General features: G+C 46.0%; 1 pseudogene; it reads right to left on the reverse strand.

The window, feature by feature from the left end:
* Positions 1-1,056: 1,056 nt before the first annotated feature.
* Positions 1,057-22,328, reverse strand: part of LOC139234928 (organic cation/carnitine transporter 2-like) — a 109,253-nt pseudogene continuing 87,981 nt past the window's right edge.

A 22,328-nucleotide genomic window follows, 5' to 3' on the forward strand; every position in this document is an offset into this window, starting at 1 on the left:
TGGTCAGCCACCTCAGAGACTCCCCTGCAGAATTAGTGAACGCCTCATGATTCTCTGGTTCACCCTATCCCAGAACCAGTGCGCCACAGTCACCAGTACGCCCCAATACTCGCCACAACAGATGAGGCCTGTTATGTATGCAGCCCTATGTAACCAGTATTTTACCGCCATCAGAGGGCGTACCCATTGGCATCCCAAGGGATCCCAGCATCCCTTGGGAGCACTGTATATAAGCAGGCCTCCCATGCTGTACCAGCAATCTGGAGTTAGAATGAAGGAATGAAGGTCACACTTACTCACGTCTGCAATACTCAGTTACATTACTCTATCATGAACATAACAAGGCCAAAGAGGAATTCTACTCCAGCCTCGAACAATCCCTATCCCGAGTCTCTACGGATGACAACCTGATCCTCCTCGGCGACTTCAATGCCAGAGTCGGTAAGGACACAGAAACTTTGGGGAGACATGATCGGCAAAGAAGGGGTAGGGAAGACCAACTCCAGCGGTACCCTGCTCCTGACAAAATGCCTAGAACATGACCTTGTCATCACCAACACCTTGTTCCGCCAGAGGGACAAGTACAAGGCAATATTGGCAACACCCTCGCTCCAAACACTGGCACCTGCTCGACTTGTGACCAGCCATTCGGAGAGCATCACCAGTCAGCCACAGAGTGTGAAATTAGAGTCAGCTGAAGGCCAGGCGAGGAAGAAGTGGCAGATTCCTTTTCTAAATGACATTTACTGATTCTGTTATTCTCCCTCCTCCTGCCCCACCCAACCCCCACCACATTTATTCAAATTCAATGTCATAATTTGAACTCACCGCCTTTGGATTACAGGCCCACAACCACAACCACAACCATCGCCACCCGCGCTGTCCTTTAACTGTTTTAATCTGCAGCTCTCTAATTTTACACCAGTTCTCCCTTGGCTGCGTCTCTTGTGTGCCTGTGCAATTGGGTGGCTTCTCCTGTCCAGCTAATGTTTCTCTGCTCTGCCTTGCCTTCCGCTTCGTTCACTGAAGCGTCTTTCTGTTTTATATCACCATGCTTCAATGGCTGCCGGGCCGCCTTTTGTTTTTGAGGACCGCTCCCTCTTCTCTCATGGCCAGCTTCACAGCCTTCCCCGAGCCGGCAGTCTGTTGGGAAAACTTTTTCCAAAGTCGCAAAATAAGTCTTCTGAAGCCTTTCGTGCACACGGGCCTGGATCATGATAATCAGAAAAGCCCCAGGGTATGATCCATGTTCTAATGCCATGTTAGCTGATCTGTGTTCTGGGCAATGGTGGATACTTTTTTTAAAATTTCAAAATATACTTTATTCATAAAAAAATCTGTACAGTACATTCAAAGGCATTTCAATACTTTTAGCTGTGGTCAGCATTCCCATACACTATTATTTGAGTGCTGACGGCAGTTCCGTTCGTTACATTTCCTTGTTTTCCAGTTCAAGTGCAACTCGGTCCAATACGGGATACCTTGTAGTACATGCAAAGAGGAAATTAATGCATTAGTAAGGAAGGACATTGGCTTGGATGATGTGGAATCGGTATGGGTGGAGGTGCGGAATACCAAAGGGCATAAAACGCTGGTGGGAGTTGTGTACAGACCACCAAACAGTAGTAGTGAGGTTGGGACAGCATCAAACAAGAAATAAGGGATGTGTGCAATAAAGGTGCAGCAGTTATCATGGGCGATTTTAATCTACATATTGAGTGGGCTAACCAAACTGGTAGCAATGCGGTGGAGGAGGATTTCCTGGAGTGTATTAGGGATGGTTTTCTCGACCAATATGTCGAGAGAGCTGGCCATCCTACACTGGGTGATATGTAATGAGAAGGGACTAATTAGCAATCTTGTTGTGCGAGTCCCCTTGGGGAAAAGTGACCATAATATGGTAGAATTCTTTATTAAGATGGAGAGGGACACAGTTAATTCGAAAACTAGGGTCCTGAACTTAAGGAAACTTAAGGAACTTAACTTCAACGGCATGAGGCGTGAATTGGCTAAAATAGACTGGCAAAGGATACTTAAAGGGTTGACGGTGGATAGGCAATGGCAAACATTTATAGATCACATGGATGAACTTCAACAAGTGTACATCCCTGTGTGGAGTAAAAACAAAACCGGGAAGGTGGCTCAACAAGGAAATTTAAGGATAGTGTTAAAACCAAGGAAGAGGCATATAAATTGGCCAGAAAAAGCAGCAAACCTGAGGACTGGGATAAATTTAGAATTCAGCAGAGGAGGACAAAGGCTTTAATTAGGAGGGGACATAAAAATCGACTGCAAAAGCTTCTATACATATGTGAAGAGAAAAAGATTAGTGAAGACAAAAGTAGGTCCCTTGCAGTCAGACTCAGGTGAAATTATAATGGGGAACAAAGAAATGGCAGACCAATTGAACAAATACTTTGGTTCTGTCTTCATGAAGGAAGACACAAATAACCTTCCGGAAATACTAGGGGACCGATGGTCTCGTGAGAAGGAGGAACTGAAGGATATCCTTATTAGGCAGGAAATTGTGTTGGGGAAATGATGGGATTGAAGGCTGATAAATCCCCGGGGCCTGATTGTCTGCATCCCAGAGTACTTAGGGAAGTGGCCCGAGAAATAGTGGATGCATTGATGATCATTTTCCAACAGTCTATCGATTCTGGATCAGTTCCCTTTGGACTGGAGGGTAGCTAATGTAACACCACTTTTTAAAAAAGGAGGGAGAGAGAAAACGGGTAATTATAGACCAGTTAGCCTGACATCAGTAATGGGGAAAATGTTGGAATCAATTATTAAAGATGAAATAACAACGCATTTGCAGAGCAGTGACAGGATTCTGAAAGGGAAATCCTGCTTGACAAATCTTCCTGAAATCTTTGAGGATGTAACTAGTAGAGTGGACAAGAGAGAACCAGTGGATGTGGTGTATTTGGACTTTTAAAAGACCTTTGACAAGGTCCCACATAAGATATTGGTGTGCAAAATCAAAGCACATGGTATTGGGGGTAATGTTCTGGCGTGGATAGAGAATTGGTTGGCAGGCAGGAAGCAGAGAGTCTGGATAAACGGGTCCTTTTCGCAATGGGAGGCAGTGACTAGTGGAGCGCCGCAGGGATCAGTGCTGGGACCCCAGCTCTTACAATATATATTAATGATTTGGATGAAGGAATTGAGTGTAATATCTCCAAGTTTGCAGATGACACTAAACTGGGTGGTGGTATGAACTGTGAGGAGGATGCTAAGAGACTGCAGGGCGATTTGGACAGGTTAGGTGAGTGGGCAAATGCATGGCAGATGCAGTATAATGTGGATAAATGTGAGGTTATCCACTTTGGTGGCAAAAACACGAAGGCAGAATATTATCTGAAGGGCGGATTAGGAAAAGGGGAGGTGCAACGAGACTTGGGTGTCATGGTTTATCAGTCATTGAAAGTTGGCATGCAGTTGCAGCAGGCGGTGAAGAAGGCAAATGGCATGTAGGCCTTCATAGCTAGGGGATTTGAGTATAGGAGCAGGGAGGTCTTACTGCAATTGTACAGGGCCTTGGTGAGGCCTCATCTGGAATAGTGTTCAGTTTTGGTCTCCTAATCTGAGGAAGGACGTTCTTGCTATTGAGGGAGTTCAGCGAAGGTTCACCAGACTGATTCCAGGGATGGCTGGACTGATATATGAGGAGAGACTGGATCAACTAGGCCTTTATACACTGGAGTTTAGAATGATGAGAGGGGATCTCATAGAAACGTATAAGATTCTGACGGGATGGGACAGGTTAGATGCGGAAAGAATGCTCCCGAAGTTGGGGAAGTCCAGAACCAGGGGAGATAGTCTTAGGATAAGGGGTAGGCCATTTAGTACTGAGGTGAGGAGAAACTTGTTCACTCAGAGAGTTGTTAACCTGTGGAATTCCCTGCCGCAGAGAGTTGTTGATGCCAGTTCATTGGATATATTCAAGAAGGAGTTAGATATGGCCCTTATGGCTAAAGGGATCAAGGGGTATGGAGATTAAGCAGGAAAGGGGTACTGAGGTGAATGATCAGCCATGATCTTATTGAATGGCGGTGCAGGCTTGAAGGGCCGAATGGCCTACTCCTGCACCTATTTTCTATGTTTCTATGTTTCTATCTTTACCTGACACCTGTTGTGTATCTGTAAAGCATGCACTCCCATATTCCTCCACCAGGGAGCTCATCCCCTGAAGTCCCAATGAATCCCAGCATCCCTTGGGAGCACTGTATATAAGCTGGCCCCTAAGGCCTGTTCCTCAATCTGGAGTGTCTTATTAAAGACTGAGGTCACTGTTACTTTAACCTCTCTGTGTGCCGCCTCATCTGTGTTCGGAACACAATAACTGGCGACGAGAATACGAATCCAGCGCAAAGATGCAGCAAACTGGACATCCTGGAGAAGTTCTCGGAGGGTGAGGACTGGGAAGCCTATGTCGAATGGCTAGACCAGTATTTTATACCTAACGAGCTGGACGGAGAAGGAAGCGCTGTAAAAAGGAGAGCGGTCCTCCTCACCGACCTACAGCCTCATGAAGAATCTTCTGGCTCCGGTGAAACCCACAGGTAAGTCGTATGAGGAGCTGTGTACACTGGTTCGGGAGTATTTTAACCCGAGGGAGAGTGTGCTGATGGCGAGGTATCAGTTCTTCACGTGCCAGTGATCTGAAAGTCAGGAAGTGGCGAGCTACGTCGCTGAGCTAAGGCGACTTGCAGGACAATGTGAGTTTGATGGCTACCTGGAGTAAATACTCAGAGACTTTTTTGTACTGGGCATTGGCCATGAGACCATCCTACGAAAACTTTTGACTGTAGAGACACCGACCCTCAGTAAGGCCATTGCGATAGCACAGACGTTTATGTCCACCAGTGAAAACACCAAACAAATCTCTCAGCACACAATGCTCATAAATTAACTGGAACTGTGTTTGCGAGCAGAAATGTACAGGGCAGAACCCACGAGTCTGCAACTGCCAGCAGGCCTCAGGTGACCCAGATGATTCAGAGTCCCCAACAAAGGATGAATGCAAGGCAATTCACACCTTGTTGGCATTGTGGAGGCTTCCATTCAGCCTATTCATGCCGCTTCAAAGGGTATGTTTGCAAGAGCTATGGAACAATAGGGCACCTCCAACGAGCTTGAAAACGAGCTGCAAGCTCTGCAAAACCTGCTAACCACCACGTGGCAGAGGAAGATCGGTCCATGGTGGATCAAAGCAATTTCAAGCCTGAGAGAGAGGAGGCAGATGCTGAAGTACTTGGGGTGCATACATTTTTGATGAAATGTCCACCTATAATGCTAAACGTAAAATTGAATGGCTTACCCGTAGCCATGGAACTGGACACTGGCGCTAGCCAGTCCATCATGAGTAAAAAGATGTTTGAGAGACTGTGGTGCGACAAGGCATTCAGACCAGCCCTGAGTCCCATCCACACAAAACTGAGAGCGTACACCAAAGAGCTTTTCACTGCCCTGGGCAGCGCCATGGTCAAGGTCACCTATGAGGGCACGGTGCACGAACTGCCACTCTGGATTGTCCCGGACGATGGCCCCACGCTGCTTGGAAGGAGCTGGCTGGGCAAAATCCGCTGGAACTGGGATGACATCCGAGCGCTATCACATGTCGATGGTTCTTAACAAATTTCCTTCCCTTTTTGAGCCAGGCATTGGAAACTTTTCCGGGGCGAAGGTACGGATCCATTTGGTCCCAGAGGCACGACCCATTCACACAAGGCGCAAGCGGTACCTCACATGATGAGGGAGAGCGTGGAAATCGAGCTAGACAGGTTGCAACGCGAGGGCATCATCTCCCCAGTGGAATTCAGCGAGTGGGCCAGCCCAATTGTTCCAGTACTCAAAAGTGATGGCACGGTCAGGATTTGTGGCGATTATAAAGTAACTATTAATCGTTTCTCGCTACAGGACCAATACCCGCTACCTAAGGCAGATGACCTATTTGCAACGCTGGCAGGAGGCAAGACGTTCACCAAGCTCGACCTGACTTTGGCCTACATGACGCAGGAGCTGGAGGAGTCTTCGACGGGCCTCACCTGCATCAACACGCACAAGGGACTGTTCATCTACAACAGATGCCCGTTTGGAATTCGGTCGGCTGCAGCGATCTTCCAGAGAAACAGGGAGAGCCGACTCAAGTCGGTATCACATAGAAACATAAAAAATAGGTGAAGAAATAGGCCATCCGGCTGTTTGAGCCTGCACCACCATTCAATAAGATCATGGCTGATCATTCCTTCAGTACCCCGTTCCTGCTTTCTCTCCATATCTCTTGATCCCTTTAGCCGCAAGGGCCATATCTAACTCCCTCTTGAATATATCCAATGAACTGGCATGAACAACTCTCTGCGGTAGGGAATTCCATAGGTTAACAACTCGCTGAGTGAAGAAGTTCCTCCTCATCTCAGTCCTAAATGGCTTACCCCTTAGCCTAAGACTATGTCCTCTGGTTCTGGACTTCCCCAACATCGGGAACATTCTTCCTGCATCTAACAAGTCCAGTCCCGTCAGAATTTTATATGTTTCTATGAGATCCCCTCTCATCCTTCTGAACTCCAGTGAATACAGGCCCAGTCGATCCAGTCTCTCCTCATATGTCAGTCCTGCCATTACAGGAATCAGTCTGGTGAACCTTCGCTGCACTCCCTCAATAGCAAGAACATCTCTCCTCAGATTAGGCGACCAAAACTGAACACAATATTCCATGTGGGGCCTCACCAAGGCCCTGTACAACTGCAGTATGACTTCCATGCTCCTATACTCAAATCCCCTTGCTATGAAGGCCAACATACCATTTGCCTTCTTCACCGCCTGCTGTACCTGCAAGCCAACCTTAAATGACTGATGAATCATGACACCCAGGTCTCGCTGCACCTCCCCTTTTCCTAATCTGCCGCCATTCAGATAATATTCTGCCTTTGTGTTTTTGCCCCCAATGTGGATAACCTCACATTTATCCACATTATACTGCATCTGCCATGTATTTGCCCACTCGCCTAACCTGCCCAAATCACCCTGCAGCCTCTTAGCGTCCTCCTCACAGCTCACACCGCCACCCAGTTTAGTGTCATCTGCAAACTTGAAGATATTAGACTCAATTCCATCATCCAAATCATTAATATATATTGTAAAGAGCTGGGGTCCCAACACTGAGCCCTGCGGCACTCCACTAGTCACTCTGAAAAGGAACCGTTAATCCCGACTTTCTGCTTCCTGTCTGCCAACCAGTTCTCCAATACCATGTGCTTTGATTTTGCACACCAATCTCTTGTGTGAGACCTTGTCAAAAGCCTTTTGAAAGTCGAAATACACCACATCCACTGCGTCTCCCCTGTCTACTCTGCTAGCTACATCCTCAAAATATTCCAGAAATTTTGTCAAGCATGATATCCCCTTCATAAATCCATGCTGACTTGGACCGATCCTGTCACTGCTTTCCAAATGTGCTGCCATTTCATCCTTAATGATTGATTCCAACATTTTCCCCACTACTGATGTCAGGCTAACTGGTCTATAATTACCCGTTTTCTCTCTCCCTCCTTTTTAAAAAAGTGGTGTTACATTAGCAACCCTCCAGTCCATAGGAACTGATCCAGAGTCGATAGACTGTTGGAAAATTATCACCAATGCATCCACTATTTCTCGGGTCACTTCCTTAAGTACTCTGGGATGTAGACTATCACACAAGGTGGTCTTTCAGGACGACATATTAGTCACGGGCCGGGACACCGCCGAGCACCTACAAAACCTGGAGGAGGTCCTCCAGCGACTGGATCGCGTAGGGCTGCTGCTGAAGAGGTCGAAATGCATCTTCATGGCAACAGAAGTGGAATTTTTGGGGAGAAAGATCGCAGCGGATGGCATTCGGCCCACAGACGCCAAGACCGAGGCTATCAGGAACGCGCCCAAGCCACAGAACGTCACAGAGCTGCGGTCGTTCCTGGTATTCCTCAACTATTTTGGTAACTTCCTACCGAGGTTAAGCACCCTTTTAGAGCCCCGACATGTGTTATTGCGCAAAGGTGAGAACTGGGTATGGGGAAAAAAACAAGTAATTGCTTTTGAGAAAGCCAGAAACATTTTATGCTCCAACAAGCTGCTTGTATTGTATAACCCGTGTAAAAGACTTGTGCTAGCACGTGATGCGTCGTCGTACGGAGTCGGGTGTGTATTACAACAAGCTAACATTGCGGGGAAGTTGCAATCTGTCGCCTATGCTTCCAGGAGCTTGTCTAAGGCCGAGAGGGGCTACAGCATGATTGAGAAAGAGGCATTAGCGTGTGTGTTCGGGATAAAGAAAATGCATCAGTACCTGTTTGGCCTCAAATTTGAGCCCCTCACATCCCTGTTCGCTGAAAACAAGGGGATAAATACTCATGCCTCAGCCCGCATACAAAGGTGGGCACTCGCGCTATCAGCGTTTAACTATACCATCCGCCACAGGCCAGGCACCGAGAACTGTGCGGATGCTCTCAGTCGGCTACCATTGCCCACCACGGGGGTGGAAATGGCGCAGCCTGCAAACTTGTTGATGGTGGCGCAGCCCGCAGACTTGTTGATGGTCATGGAAGCGTTTAAAAATGATAAATCACCTGTCACGGCCCACCAGATTAGGACTTGGACCAGACAAGATCCTCTGCTGTACCTAGTAAAACACTGTGTACTGCATGGGCACTGGGCCAGCATCCCCATTGAAATGCAAGAGCCAATCAAGCCGTTCCAGCGGCGAAAGGACAAGCTGTCCATTCAGGCAGACTGCCAGATGTGGGGTAACCGCGTAGTACTACCAAAAAAGAGCACTCGGATCTCCACAGCACACACCCGGGTATAGTAATGATGAAAGCGATAGCCAGATCCGACGTGTGGTGGCCCGGTATCAACTCTGACTTAGAGTCCTGTGTGCGGCAATGCAGCGTATGTGCTCAGTTGAGCAACGCCTCCAGAGAGGCACCACTAAGTTTGTGGTCCTGGCCCTCCAGACCATGGTCGAGGATCCATGTAGACTATGCGGGCCCGTTTGTAGGTAAAATGTTCCTGGTGGTGGTGAATGCTTTTTCAAAATGGATTGAATGTGAAATAATGTCAGGAAGCACCGCCACCGCCACCATTGAAAGCCTGAGGGCCATGTTTGCCACCCACGGCCTGCCTGACATACTGGTCAGTGACAACGGCCATGTTTCACCAGTGCCGAATTTAAAGAATTCATGACCCGCAATGGGATCAAACATGTCACCTCGGCCCCATTTAAACCAGCCTCCAATGGGCAGGCAGAGCGGGCAGTACAAACCATCAAACAGAGCCTTAAACGAGTCACAGAAGGCTCACCAAACCCGCCTGTCCCGAGTACTGCTCAGCTACCGCACGAGACCCCACTCACTCACAGGGGTGCCCCCGGCTGAGCTACTCATGAAAAGGACACTTAAAATCAGACTCTCGCTGGTTCACCCCAACCTGCATGATCAGGTAGAGAGCAGGCGGCAGCAACAAAATGTAAACGATGGTCGCACCACTCTGTCACGGGAAAATGATCTGAATGACCCTGTGTATGTGCTAAACTATGGACATGATCCCAAGTGGATCGTGGGCACGGTGATAGCTAAAGAAGGAAATAGGGTGTTTGTAGTCAAACTAAACAATGGACAAATTTGCAGAAAGCACCTGGACCAAACGAGGCTGCAGTTCACAGACTGCCCTGAACAACCCACAGCAGACACCACCTTTATCGAGCCCACAACACACACCCAAAGGATCAACGACACCATGCCGGACCAGGAAATCGAACCCATCACGCCCAACAGCCCAGCAAGGCCAGGCTCACCCAGCAGTCCTGCAGGGCCAACAGCACACCAGCTCAGCGAGGGCACATCCAACACACCAGAACAGACATTTGTACCGAAGCGGTCCATCAGGGAAAGAAAGGCTCCCGACCGCCTCACCTTGTAAATAGTTTTCACTTTGACTTTGGGAGAGGAATGGCGTTGTGTATCTGTAAAGCATGCACTCCCATGTTCCGCCACGAGGGAGCTCATCCACTTAAGTCCGAAGGGATCCCAGCATCCTTGGGAGCACTGTGTATAAGCCTGTTCCTCATTCTGGAGTGTCTTATTAAAGACTGAGGTCACTGTTACTTTAACCTCTCTGTGTGCAGCCTCATCTGTGTTAGGAACACAATAACACCCACTTTCATTTGCTTTTTTCTTTGCCAATATATATTTTTAAAGGAGACAGCGAACTTGTCGTGATGATGTTCGTTGTTATGTTTTAGTGATTTACTTGAGCGTGGATCTTTCTTTGTTTAAATTCAGGTGTAAATGCTGTTCATCTGTAACTTGCCCCTCTCCATTTTATTTCTTCTTTTCCAGATGAAGAATGTTTTGATAAGTGTTTTCTATCAGTGATTCCACCAGTAATGGTCACACGGTGGAAATGTTATCATCTAGGCAGCGTTTATTTACTTCTACAATTTTGGTTTTGGTTTAATTTCATTAGCATTAAAATCAGAAATTACAATTTAAAAAATCTGTTTTGGATATAATCCTTCATATCTTTAATAACTGTGCTCCAAAATATGAACCATAGTTGTTATGCTATTGTGGTTAATTCTTACAGATTGATTTTTATTGTTGTTGATGAATCATCAAGGCAAAAGCTGTTAATGCTGATGAAATGGAACACTTCCCACTTCAGGCACCTGGTGTGAGAACAAACACTTCCAGGTCAGCTACAGTATTGCTGGATAAAGGCCCGACCTTGGAGGCACAGCCCCTACTGTGACATCTCTGTTTTCCACACCAGACATCCTCGAATTCTGAGAGAGGTAGTTCTTGGTTAAAAGAAAGTAGCAGTCTGCATTACTAAAGCTTATTTGCATAGAGGTAAATGTACAATAAAAGTGATTTTGTTCAGGCTTAATTTCTACATTAAGCAAGGAATGGTAATCTCTATGTGTGTGTGTATAGGAACAAGAGTCGGCCATTCAGCCCCTCGAGCCTGTATTTTTCTCTTCTTCTCCCTTCCTGTTATTCTTACATAGATTACAGCACAGAAACAGGCCATTCGGCCCATCTAGTCTGTGCTGGTGTTTATACTCTACATGAGTCTCCCCCTATTCCATGTACCTTATCTCAGACTTTCAGCATATCTTTCTATTCTATTTCTCTCATGTGCTCATCTAGTTTCCTTTTGAAAGCATCTAAGCTATTTGCCTCAACCATTTCCTGTCTAAGCAAATTCCAAATTCTAACCACTTCACTCTCCGAGTAATGAAATTTCTCCTTATTTCCCTATTGGATTTATTAGTAACTATCCTGTATTTATGGCCTCAGTTTTGGATTCTCCCACAAATGGAAACATTCTCTCCATATCTACCCTGTCCAATCCATTCATCGTTCTATCAGGTCTCCTCTAAGTCTTCTCTTTTCTAAAGACAAAAGCCTCAACTTGTTTAATTTTGCCCGATAGTTGTAATCTCTCAGTTCTGGTAAATCCTTCTAAATATTCTTTGTACTTTCTCTAGTGCTTCTATGTCCTTTTTATTGTATGGATTTTTAGTGTAAGGCCCATGCTTTCGGTACGCCTCGGTGAAGATGTTGACTATGATTTGGAGTTCAGCCTCCGAATGTGCGCAGACGCAAGCATTGTCCGCATAGTGTAGTTTGACGACGGAGGATGGGACGGTCTTGGATCTGGCCTGGAGGCGACAAAGGTTGAACAGGTTCCCACTGGTTCTATAGTTTAGTTCCACTCCAGCGGGGAGATTGTTGAGTGGGAGATGGAGCATTGCAGCGAAGAAGATCGAGAAGAGGGTTGGCGCGATGACGCAGCCCTGCTTGACCCCGGTCCAGACATGGATTAAATCTGCGGTGGATCCATTGGTCAGGATCACGGCTTGCATGTCATTGTGGAGCAGGCAGAGGATGCCAACATCCCCAGCATCGAAGCACTGGCCACACTCGACCAGCTCCATTGGGCAGGCCACACTGTTCGCATGCCTGACACAAGATTCCTAAAGCAAGCACTCCACTCGGAACACCTACATGGCAAGTGAGCCGCAGGTGGGCAGTGGCAATGTTTCAAGGACACCCTCAAAGCCTCCTTGATAAAATGCAACATCCCCACCGACACCTGTGAGTCCCTGGCCCAAGACCGCCCTAAGTGGAGGAACAGTATCTGGGAAGACACTGAGCACCTCGAGTCTCCTCACCGATGGCATGCAGAAAGCAAGCTCAGGCAACGGAAGGAGCGTGCTGCAAACCAGACTCCCCACCCACCCTTTCCTTCAACCACTGTCTGTCCCACCTGTGACAGAGACTGTAATTCCCGTTTTGGACTGTTCAGTAACCTCAGAACTCACTTTTAGAGTGGAAGCAAGTCTTCCTCGATTTTGAGGGACTGCCTATGAAGATGATTGTATGGAAACCAGAACTATGCACTGAACTCCAAGTGAAGCCTGTCCAGGGTTCTATACAAGTTATCTTTACTATCTTTGAATTCTATACCCCTAGCAATAAATGCCAGTGTTTTGTTAGCATTTTTAATTGCTTTGCTGATCTGCGATGCTGCTTTTAATGATTTGTTCACCTCTATCCTTAGATCCCTTTGCTCTTCTACGCCATTCAGTTTCTTATTTTGTAAGGTGTAGGTGATGTTTCTATTTTTCCTACCAAAGTTCACCACCTCACATTTATCTATGTTAAAGTTCATTTGCCAATTAATTGCCCAGTGTACAAGTTTTCTAAAGTCCTCATATATTTTATTGCATTTTTCCTCAATGTTAGCTATACCTCCAGTTTGGTATCATCTGATCATTTAAATATTGAGTTATTTATTACTAAATACAAATCATTAATGTAAATTTGGAATAACAGCAGTCCCAGCACTGATCCTTGTGGAACACTGCTTTCTACTTTCCTCCAATATGAATAACTACCCTTTACCACGACTCGCTGCTTCCTATTTTTTAGCCAATTTTCTATCCATTCAGCTATTTGACCCTGACTCCACATGTCCTAACCTTTGTCATGAGCCTACTGTGTGGTAGGCTATCGAAGGTCTTTTGAAAATCGAAGTACATATATATAAATATATTAAGCATAAAGTAGCCTTTCGGAAACCATGCTGACTATTTTTTAAATAATATTTTCTGTCTCTAGATGCTCTCCTATCACTTCTTCTAGTATAGTTTCATGTATCTACACTATTCCATTCCTTTGTAAATGTTGTTCATCTGTAATTTCTTCCAGTTTTGATGACGGGTTCATATTGCCTCAGGCCTCATTTCAATGGAGCCAATGTGGAAGGTACAGCGGGTGAGCGAAGAGTAAACCAAGGTCGGGCCTGCGGCTCACGTGAACAAGGGGCAGCTGCCTCCAACCTTCCCAAATGTTCTGCTGGTCCTTTTCTCTCAATTTTGCACTCACTGAACCAGAATATATTTTTTCCTATTGCCCTATTTTCACTATTCGCATGAATACAGCTTCCTATCCAGCCCATCTAAAAAGCCATCTTAAAGGCTGTCAAGCCTAAAATAGCTTTAGTTTCAAGAAAACTTATCGAAACACCATTCTTCACACCATAGACTTACCAACTCGTTGGACGCATTTGCTGAATTGTCTCCGGGAGAGGCTGGTCATGGGTTTCAGGCAGCAATAAGGTAAATAATCCAGATGTTCCCATTAAAGTGCCCATTAAAATGAAGGCCAAATTATCATGGTACGAAGCTAAAAAACAGAATGAGACAATATTAGAACTAAGGTGAAGCTACAGTATGCTGCTTTCTGAATTCTGTTTGCTCAATCATAATATAACAAGTTCATGATATAATCACAGAAAGTACAGTGCAGAGGGAAATAAAATATTCACCTTGATCTAAGAGATCTATTCTGAAATAATTGTACAATAACACATATAGCCAGGGGCATAGATTTAAAGTAATTGGTAGGAGGTTTAGAGGGGATTTGAGGGGATTTTTTTCACCCAGAGAGTGGTGAGGTTCTGGAACTCACTGCCTGAAAAGTTGGTAGAGGCAGAAACCCTCACCACATTTAAAAAGTACTTGGGATGTGCAACTGAAGTGCCGTAACATACAGGGCTATGGACCAAGAGCTGGAAAGTGGGATTAGGCTGGATAGCTCTTGGTCGGCCAGCGGGACCCGATGGGCCAAAATAGTCTCCTTCCGTGCTGTAAATTTTTATGGTTCTATGATTATACATGAACGCAACCCACCCAAAAATGACCTTATATAATTTCTCCATTGCCTCAAGTCTGTTATCAATTGGAATGAAAATGAAAAGTGCCAATGACTGGCACATCCTGTGCTGTCCAACAACTGTAGGGGTATATTTGGGATTTGGAAAGAGCACGATCCTGAGCTGGTGTCTGACTCAACAGGCTGCAGCAAGGACCCATCTGCATGGAGCTCAGAAAAACTGGTGGCATATACTGAACAAGTTCAATGAAGAATTTTTATTACGATGTTGCTATTAATTTTAAATTTGATTCACAAAGGGTTAGTCTACAGAAACACACAAGTTATCTGGGATGGCATTTAGAGCAGATTAACTGGAATGCCAGCCATCTCAGAACAAATAGAGCTGGAGCGCGGACCCTGGAACACGTGGGCTGCCCGACCTGTGTGAGAACACCACCGCAGGTCGGGGCTATGAATAGAGCTGGAGCGCCAGGCCCTGGAACATCGTGGGCAAAGGTCCGGCAAATGAGGATATGGGGTCTAGAAGAGCAGAGGGCCATGGGGCAGCACGGGCCTGCCCACACTGCGATATGTGTGTGCACTAGGTCCGTGCAGCAGAGGTCTCCAGTTGTCTTGGTTCAACCCTTGCCACTGGATGGCTGATGTGCAACAGTCACCACACGTTAAAAAAAATTCACGCACAGGCATCTTCCACCCCCTCAATTGGAATTTAGGACAGGAACATCGGGTCCTTCATTGAAACATCTGTGAACTCTTGTGGAAGCAAGTCATCCTCATTTGAAGGACCGCCTATGATGATGATGATCAGTTTGAGATCATGGTAGAAAAGGTCATTAGCACATTCCATTGATGTTTACACCTCATCGTGGCTGAAATTCGGTGGGTGATCATGGCGGAGTTTCGGCGAATATTTGGTGTGGGGCTGCGGTGGGAGATTGTGGCGGAGGTGCAGCGAGTGTTTTGTGGCGGAGGAGTGGTGAGAGATCAAGGTGGAGGTGCGACAATTGTTTTGTGGCAGAGAAGCACTGAGAGATCGTGGCGGAGGTGCGGCGAATGTTTGTGGCGGAGGAATGGCGAGAGATCATGATGGAGGTGTGGCAAATGAGGGCACCGGGCCCAGAAGAGCTGAGGGCCCAGGGGCAGCATGGGCCAGCCCACACTGCGATATGTGTGCTCTCGGTCTGTGCAGCAGAGCAGGTCTCCAATCATCCTGGTTAACCCTTGCCACTGGATAAAAGCCTCACTCTGTCAAGCCCGTGTGGTGGCACACGTTAAAAAAATCCACGCACAGGCATCTTCCACCCTTTCAACTGGAGCTCAGGACTGGAATATTGGGTCCTTCATTGAAACATCTGTGAACTCATGTGGAAGCAAGTCATCCTCGTTTGAAGGACCACCTATGATGAAGACACCTTAATAATGTATTGGTTTTATTCATTGAACACAGCAGGAAGCCCAAGCCATAGAAACAATGTAGTTGCCAAGCTTCCCAGGAGAGTAGGTTCCATTGCCTATGACCCTGCAATCTCTCTCAGTGCCCGGGCCCCCCTCCATCCCGATTGCCAGTCCGGTTTCCCCCCACTTATGCCCCATGATCACTCCCTGCCCCCTTCCCTCGTGTTTGTTGGTCCGACCCCTCCACCAAAGTCTGATCTTTCCCTATCCTTCTACCGCTGTCTTTCCCACCTAGTGTAAAATAAAATGATAATGAGGTCCTGCCATTGGCAGGACCTCCGTGTTCCCAGTATTTCCATGTTTCCCACTTGCAGCCATGCTCCCCCGCTCCCTCCCCATCTCCCTGTAAATATCGGGGCCTAAGTCTGTCTGTATTTCTTTCTTTCTTTCTTTTATTTCTTTTCCATAAGATTGAGAGGTGGTGCAAGCAGACGCCCGATTTTTTCATGGTGTAGTGTTCTGACAGATTGGTCACATTTATAAAAGACATGTTTCTTCCATGTTTGGGACCATTTGTTCCACTTTTACATTCCTCCCTGTGGCTAGTCCAATGCAGTAGGACAGGTCGCCCGTCCACCTTTCTGGTTGAAATAGGTATGTCATCTTAGAAGGAGTAGTAAGGTTTGGAAATTGGGAGGAAAGATAGTGACGCACGATTCTAAGGCTTTCATATTTCATTTTAAATAAAAACTTAAAGTGATTGTCAATTTAAAAGAACATTTCTGTCTTCTACATTTCTATTTTCATGAGAGAGGCTGATTCTATGCATTGTGCAATGTGATTATTTATCATAGACTTTATTAGAAAGGTGTCAGCCTTGGGTCAATGGTAGATCTTTTGCCTCTGTATCAGAAGGTTGTGGGTTTAAGTCCCAGTCCAGAGACTTGAGTATATAATCCAGAGAGACACCTCAGAGCCATATTGAGGGAGCGCTGCACTGTCAGAGGTGCCGTCTTTCAGTTGAGACAATGAACTGAGGCCTTTATGCTCTCTCGGGTGGATGTAAGATTTCCTGGCAATAATTGAAGAAGAGCAGGGGAGTTCTCCCCAATGTCTTGACCAATATTTATCCTCCAACCAACATCACGAAAAAACAGATTATTTGGTCATTGATTTCATTGCTGTTTGTGGGACCTTTCTGTGCAGATTTTTTTTCATTCACAGGATGTAGGCATCGCCGTCAAGGCCAGCATTTATTGCCCACCCCTAATTGCTCTTGAGCAGGTGGTAGTGACTCATCTTCTTGGCAACTGAGTGGCTTGCTAGGCCATTTCAGAGGGCAGTTAAGAGTCATTGGTGTGGGTTTGGAATCACATATAGGTCAGACCAGGTAAGGATGGCAAATTTCCTTCCCTAAAGGACATTAGTGAACCAGATGGGTTTTTCCAGCACTCCGCTAGTTATATGGGGCCCAGGTTTCCGGTTCTGGCGAAAACGGCGCACCTCTGAGACTTACGTGACATGCCTGGGCTCGAAGGTGTGCCGGAATCTTCTTCAGCAATTCTCCGGTCCTCCTGGAGCGTGGCATGGCGCAGCGTAGTCTCCCTGGGGCGGAGCAAGCCGATCGCAGCCTTCAGGGGGGCGGGGCTAGGGATCATGCCTTCTTGTCAGTGCCAGCAGCGTTGCACAGGCGCGTTGGAGCATGTGCGCCTGCGCAATGGCTCGGGGGAGCGTAGGTACCGGGGGGGGAGAAGCGTGGGTACCGGGGAGGGGGAGCATGGGTACCGGGGAGGGGGGTGGGGAGCGTGGGTATCAGGGAGGGGGGAGTGTGGGTGGGGGGGAGGGAGAGCGTGGGTACCGGGGAGGCAGGGGTACCGGGGAGTGGGTGCGTGGGTACCGGGGAGGGGGGAGAGTGTGTACCGGGGGCAGGGGGATTGTGGGTGGGGGGGGGGAGAGCGTGGGTACCGGGGAGGGGGGGAATGTGGGTACCGGGAGGGGGGGAGCGTGGGTACAGGGGAGGGAGGGGGAGCATGGGTACCGGGGGGGTCGTGGGTACCAGGGTGAGAGGGGGAACGTGGCAACAGGGCTGGAGGAGCGTGGGTTTGGGGGGGCACTCAAAATGACCGAAGGGCCGGAGGAGAGAGCAGGGGTGCCTCCTTCCAGCCTCCCCCCCGCCCTCCACACACACCCCCTCCATACACACCCCCACACACACACACACCCCCACACACACACACACCCCCCCTCCCCCCCCACACACACACACCCCCACACACACACACACACCCACACACACACACACCCCCCCTCCCCCCCCCCCACACACACACACCCACACACACACACACCCCCCCTCCCCCCCCCCCACACACACACACACACACACACACACACCCTCCCACCCCCTCACACCACCCCCCCACACACAGCCCCCCCTCACACACAACCCCCCCCCCCCCACCCCTCACTGTCAGATACAGAGAGAGAGACACACACTGCAGAGAGAGACACTGACAGAGACACCTTCCCTTCACATAAAGATAGGACTTCTATTTTTTATTGATTGATTGCTTATTACTTTGGTCTTGGTGCTTTAGGTGCAGGTTCCTTCTATTTTTTATTAATTAATTGCTTATTACTTTTTGAGCTTCGTTTAGTGCTTGATGCTTTAAATGTATTGCTTTGTTTAGTGCTTAGTGCTTTAAATGTACTTTGCTTCTTTAATGTTGTTGTGAAGGTGTTTATGGAAAATCCTCTAACTTCCCTTACCCCCCCCCCCCCGCTGTTGTGATGTTGATGTGTCCTTTGTGTTTAATGCTTCCCACCCGCCGTCTCTGGCTGTGCCTGCACTAAACTTAACTCTAGGTCAGGTTTTTCAGAACTTACAAAAGTGGACACTTACTCCATCCTCAGTTAGTTTGTAGTAAGTTTTCACTGCCGAAACTTGCAAAACAGGCCTGAGTGGCTGGACACACCCCCTTTTGAAAAAAAAATACCGTACCTAAAGCCAACCTAAACTAACTCACAAGAACTAGAGCAAACTAATATCCAAGAATTGCAATTTCTAACATACTCCAAACTAAACTAGTTGCTCCAAAAAACTAGGAGCAACTCCACCTGAAACTTGGGCCCTTGGGCCATTACAGACACTAAGCTTTTTATTCCAGATTGTTTTTTAATTAACTAAATTTGAATTCCCTAGCTGCCATTTGAACTTGTGTCACTGGATCATTCGTCCAGGGCTCTGGATTACTAGACCACTATGCTACCATACTCTTAGCTGCCGCCTTTCCTACGTTACAACAGTGGCTGCACTTCTAAAATATTTATTGACTCTATAGTGCTTTGGGAATTCCTGAAGTCATGAAAGGCGCTATATAAATGCAAGTTCTTTCTTTTGAAAATTATTTTTGTGTTGTCACAATTAGATTTGCCAGCTTGGAGGCATCTCAGTCAGCTTTCTTGAACAGTCCTTTCTGATTATTTCCTGCAGTAAACTAATTGTGATATCCTGATATGCCTCTGCTCTTTTGTTTGTGTTCAGATACTGTTGCATTTCGGGCAGCTCCATTATAAGAACGTGTAAAGAAAATAAGTTTATTATGGATGGATTTAGTTGCCTAAGGCACATAATATGCAGGCAAACCAATTCAGCTGAACTGATTTAAGCAAACTCTGCAATTAATATTATTATTTAGTTTATAGCTTCAAAAAATAGAATACATCCCACTATACTTCAGTTATTTTTAATGGCTGAATGTCAAGAATAAATATTTAAACATTGGTAATTCTAGAAGGATTATCTCTTCATCATTCAGTGAATTCAACCTTGTCAAATGAATAATAGGGACTAAGCCTGATTAATGATAGATGTGCTGTAGCACTCACCAAAAGGTGTCAGGTAACTAAAAGATAAGGGAAGAGATAGGGTAATTCAGGCCTAGCTCTGTACCATGCCACAAAATTGAACAGATCCAGTTCAGTGATCTAGTCATCAGGCCACTGGAGATAGAAGTGTAAGATCAGCTCCAAATTTCACAGTTCTCAGAGCAAATCCAAACAGGGACACAGGCAACAACTTTAGAAGCTTACTGCACAAAGTAAAAGTTCACGGGGTTGGGGATAATATATTAGCATGGATAGAGGATTGACTAACTAACAGAGAACAGAGAGTCAGGATAAATGGTTCATTCTCTGGTTGGCAATCAGTAACTAGTGGGGTGCTGCAGGGATCAGTGCTGGGACCCCAACTATTTACAATCTATATTAACGACTTGGAAAAAGGGACTGAGTGTAACGTAACCAACTTTGCTGACGATACAAAGATGGGCGGAAAAGCAATGAGTGAGGAGGACACAAAAAATCTGCAAAAGGACATAGACAGGCTAAGTGAGTGGGCAAAAAATTTGACAGATGGAGTATAATGTTGGAAAGTGTGAGGTCATGCACTTTGGCAGAAAAAAATGAAAGAGCAAGTTATTATTTAAATGAAGAAAGATTGCAAAGTGCCGCAGTATAGCGGGACCTGGGGGTACTTGTGCATGAAACACAAAAGGATAGTATGTAGGTACAGCAAGTGATCAGGAAGGCCAATGGTATCTTGGCCTTTATTGCAAAGGGAATGGAATATAAAAGCAGGGAAATCTTGCTACAGCTATATAAGGTATTGGTGAGGCCACATCTGGAATACTGCGTGCAGTTTTGGTTTCCATATTTACGAAAGGATATACTTGCTTTGGAGGAAATTCAGAGAAGGTTCACTAGGTTGATTCCGGGGGTAAGGGGGTTGACTTATGAGGAAAGGTTGAGTAGGTTGGGTCTCTACTCATTGAAATTCAGAAGAGTGAGAGATGATCTTATCGAAACGTATAAAATTATGAGGGGGCTTGACAAGTTGGATGCAGAGAGGATGTTTCCACTGATGGGGGAGACTAGAACTAGAGGGCATGATCTTAGAATAAAGGGCTGCCCAGTTAAAACTGAGATGAGGAGAAATTTCTTCTCTCAGAGGGTTGTAAATCTGTGTAATTCGCTGCCTCAGAGAGCTATGTGTGATATATTCACAGAGCACAGCACACACAGCTTCCTAACATGGCAGGCAGCTCTCTCGGAAGTCTTTGGAAATCTGCCTAGTTCTTTATTAACCCTGCACTTGCAGTACACAATACGTCCACATCCACAGTGTGGAGCTACAAACATTACAAGTTTACAGACATTACATTTCTTCCTCCTTAATGAAGAAGCCATCATAACAAATATCATACATAACTTTCATGTTTATACATAACACAGGATATAAACCTTTTTTTTATATTTACAAATTTAACTTTACCACTTGTTTTCAGTTTCGAAGAGGATACCTTCGCTCTCGAACAGAACCTTCCAAACATGGTGTCGATTTCACACTCATTCGAGGCTCGTCCTGAGGAACATTTTCCTCCACGGAATTTCCTTGATTTTCATTTGAACTCACTCTAACTTCAGGCTCTTTGTTTTCCTGACTCGGACTCAGACTTTAATTCTGATTCTCTCCTGGATTTGTTTCCAGTACATTGGATTTAGGATTTGCTACTGGTATATCAAAACTATCTGATGTCAGAAATAATTGAATCATTCCCACCTTCAACTCCTTCCATGTCTGTAGGCAAAATATGATCAATATGAACAAACCTAACCTGTCCATTATCAAACATCTTCACCAAATATGTGCGAGGACCACATATCTTCACCACTCTTCCTGGTAATCACCTTAACCATTTATGGTGATGGTTCTTCACTCTCACCTTCTGGTTTAATTTCACACTTCTCTCTTTTACTCTACCTTTATCATGATTCTCTTTCTGTCTGAATTGTGTCTCTTCTACGGACTGTGCCAAATTTGGCTTTAACAACGAGAATCTGGTTCGTGGCTGTCGTTTGAGAAACAACTCTGCTGGTGTCCTACCAGTAGTTGTATGAGGAGTATTTCGATATGTAATCAAAAAATTAGCCAATTTGTGATCCAATGACAACTGTAATTTCCTTGGATTTGGATCTAACATTTGTTTTATGAGGGCACGTTTTACAATTTGTACAGTGTGCTCTGCTGCACTATTCGAAGCAGGATGGTATGGTGGAACCTTGGTATGTTTCACAGCATTTTTGCTCATGAATTGTGCAAATTCTTCTGAACAAAATTGTGGTCCATTATCTGAAACAATTTCTTCAGGGAGGCCAAATGAAGAAAATAATTTCGTAAAATGTCCAATATTTTACTTGTTGTTATTTTCCACATTGGAAACACCTCAACCCACTTCGAATGGCTATCAATCACAATAAACAATTGTTGTCCTTCTAACTCAGCAAAATCAATATGTAGCCTTTGCCACACCCTGGGAGGCCATTTCCATGGCTGTAATGGTACTGATGGTGGTTGCTTGCTTACCGATTGACATGTCATACACTGACTAACGATGTACTCGATATCTTTATCAAGACCTGGCCACCATAAATAACTGCGTGCAAAACTCTTGGTCAAGCATATTCCCAGGCGCTGGTCATGGAGGTCTCCTAATAATTTGGACCTGAATTTATTTGGTATAACCACTCTTGCACCCCACATGATACAATCTTTATTGACTGATAATTCATTCCTACGAATGAAGAATGGATGTGTATCTTTGTCTGTTACCTGGTTTGGCCATCCATTTGCAATATACTCATACA

This window comes from Pristiophorus japonicus, chromosome 1, assembly GCF_044704955.1.
Source record: "Pristiophorus japonicus isolate sPriJap1 chromosome 1, sPriJap1.hap1, whole genome shotgun sequence".
Lineage (NCBI taxonomy): Eukaryota > Metazoa > Chordata > Chondrichthyes > Pristiophoridae > Pristiophorus > Pristiophorus japonicus.